Raw genomic sequence first — 2,818 nt, 5'->3', positions numbered from 1 at the left:
AGGGCGGCTCCTCCCCCAACGTTACGTAAGGACGTGCGCGTCGGGAGCGGCCTTAGTTACCGGCCAACGCGCCGTATGGGCTTTGATCGCCCTCTAGTGCAGGGAGGTGCAAAAAGCCGCAAGGACGATTAAAGAAGCGCGTCCTTTTTTTTTTATTTTGGAAGGCTTGGGCCTGGAAAAAGACCCTGATGCTGGCAAAGGCGGGAGGAGAAGGGGACAATAGAGGATGAGATGGTTGGATGGCATCACTGACTCGATGGACATGAGTTTGAGTAAGCTCCGGGAATTGGTGATGGACGGGGAAGCCTGGCGTGCTGAATGAAGTCCATGGGGTCGCAAAGACTGAGGGACTGAACTGCAGTGTGCCTGGCTAGGAGCTCTTGGTTGCGGCTTGGAGGGAAATACAAAGATGACTGCGTTTCTGTCCTTAAAGAATCTCAAGTTGGCCAGAAAAGTGATTTTACAGGGAGAAAAATAGGATGGTGAATGAGAGTGCAAGCTCTTCCATTGTAAGTCATAAACTATTTACAACGGACTCAAGGAAGATAACACAAATCTGTGGCAATGGATTCAGTGTTTTTATTCTTTTTAAATTTGGGATTTTTCTTTTTTTGAGCAAAAATCACTCAGGTGTCCTTAAAAAAAAAAAAAAAGACTCTAGTTTCAAACAAAACAAAACAGAAAACCCCAAAAAACAAAACAAAAAAATTTGTCCATCAAGCTAAACAAGTCTAGGAGTGAATTTTGGCTTGCCAGGAAGGTTTGTTTATCTTTGCTTGCTGCCAGAGTAGAGTTAGGACCACCTGATTGTGTTTAATAGTCAAGAGGGTAATAACTAACTGAAGCCACATATCCTTATTGATGAGAGTCTGTAAAATACAAGTTTAAACTAAAAAAAAAAAAAAAGAGGAAGTTGCAAAACAGCTATAAAATGATCACATTTTTATTACAAAAATCATACAAAACAAAGTTACATGTATTCATATTGAACAGTCAAGATTGAAACATCAAGCTATGGTAAATTTCAAACCCAGATTCACTTGTGCAGAATATACACAGACAATAGTTACAAAACAGTTCCTGGGACCTTGTATTGCTCATTTAGATTAAGGATATTTTAAAATATTAGGAAGTAGGAGAGGAGGAGTTGGTGAGGGTTTTTTGAAAGAGAAATCTTGGATTTTCCAGGTGGGCTCAGTGGTAAAGAATCCACCTGTCAATGCAAGAGGCGCAACAGACTCAGGGATGATCCCTGGGTCGGGAAGATCCCCTAGAGGAGGAAATGGCAACCCGCTCCAGTATTCTCACCTGGGAAATGCCATAGACCGATGAGCCTGTGAGGATACAGTCGATGGGGTTGCAAACAGTCGGACATGACTTAGCCACTGAACAACCAAATGGAGTGGGGAATAAACAGCAGAAAGGCAGGATGGGAAGCAAGTTCCACCTGGAGCAGAGATCAGGTTGAAAATTGAGTTTAGTGTTTGTGTTCACATGTGGGAATGGACAATTTAATTTCTGAATCGAGGACTATCTTTTAACTAAAAGCAAGTAAAAAAGTTCCGGCTCTGCCAGAATTTTCCTCTAGTGTTCGAACAAGATTTCTCTACCTTAATGAATTTTAAAGAGATAGTGAAAGGCAATAACAAAGGTGTATGTTGATCTCATATACTACATTAGGTACTCAATATAGTGTTAAGTGTTTGTATAAAAATAGGAAAGTGATCTGGGGCAGGAAGTGAGGCTGCGTTTTCAAGGGGACTGTTGCTTTGGCTTAATATTTTAATTCACTACGGTAAGAATAAATTATTATATACATATAATATAATGTGCTTGCATGCTAAGTCACTCAGTCCTGTTGACTCTTTGTGGCCCTGTGGCCAGTAGCCCGCCAGGTTCCTCTGTCCATGGGATTCTCCAGGCAAGAATAGTGGAGTGGCTTGCCATCCCCTCCTCCAGGGGATCTTATGGACCCAGGGATTGATCCCTCATCTGTTACATCTCCTGCATTGGCAGGCAGGGTGTTTTTTGTTTTTTGTTTGTTTGTTTGTTTGTTTTACCACTAGCGCCCATTGGGAACTGAAGTCGCTCAGTCATTTCCAGCGCTTTGCAACCCCATGGACTGTAGCCTACCAGGCTCCTCCATCCATGGGATTTTCCGGGCAAAAGTGCTGGAGTGGGGTGCCATTTCCTTCTCCAGGGGATCTTCCCTACCCAGGGATCGAACCTGGGTCTCCTGCACTGCAGGCAGATGCTTTACCGTCTGAGCCACCAGGGAGTCTTCTTGGGAAGCTCAAGTATAATATATAATATACAAGCTCTCTATAATTTTATATACCTGATTTTTTAAGCATAAACTTCAAAAAAGATGAACGACTCAACCAGTGTTTTTCTGTTTTAAAATATACATACTCATACAATTTCCTTCAAACCTAATCCTTAACTAACTTGCTAGGCAGTTCCCCTCAGGACTCACCCTTCTTTCTTCATTGCTGCCCTTTAGTTAACCACAGTAATCAGTCTTATGGACTCTTCTTGGCTTCCTTACTCTTCTCTGACCCCCAGTCCTGCTTCAGTTCAAATTATATTTTTTTCCTCTATTTCCGACTGGTCATCTAGGCTCAGGGACTAAATTTGGCCCTAGTGATGATAATTTTGATGACAATGATTGTGATGGTAATATTAAGAGGAGTCCTTCTAGTAATAACCAACATATATCCAGAGCAATGATAAAGTTCTAAGCATTTTACACAAATTCATTCCTAAAAGCTCTGCGAGCTAGGAAATGATATTTTCGTCTTCACTGACAAATAAGCAG

At 41.8% G+C, this 2,818-nt stretch overlaps 1 non-coding gene across 1 annotated transcript; it reads right to left on the bottom strand.

Annotated features, from left to right (window-relative positions):
• Nucleotides 1-2,206: 2,206 nt before the first annotated feature.
• Nucleotides 2,207-2,278, bottom strand: TRNAC-GCA (transfer RNA cysteine (anticodon GCA)). The gene has a single exon. It is a non-coding gene; the product is annotated as a tRNA-Cys (tRNA).
• Nucleotides 2,279-2,818: the final 540 nt, after the last annotated feature.

Source organism: Ovis aries, chromosome 15, assembly GCF_016772045.2.
Source record: "Ovis aries strain OAR_USU_Benz2616 breed Rambouillet chromosome 15, ARS-UI_Ramb_v3.0, whole genome shotgun sequence".
Taxonomy (NCBI): domain Eukaryota; kingdom Metazoa; phylum Chordata; class Mammalia; order Artiodactyla; family Bovidae; genus Ovis; species Ovis aries.
The sequence above is the reverse complement of the archived record's forward strand: the minus strand, read 5'-3'. Positions and strand labels throughout refer to the sequence as shown.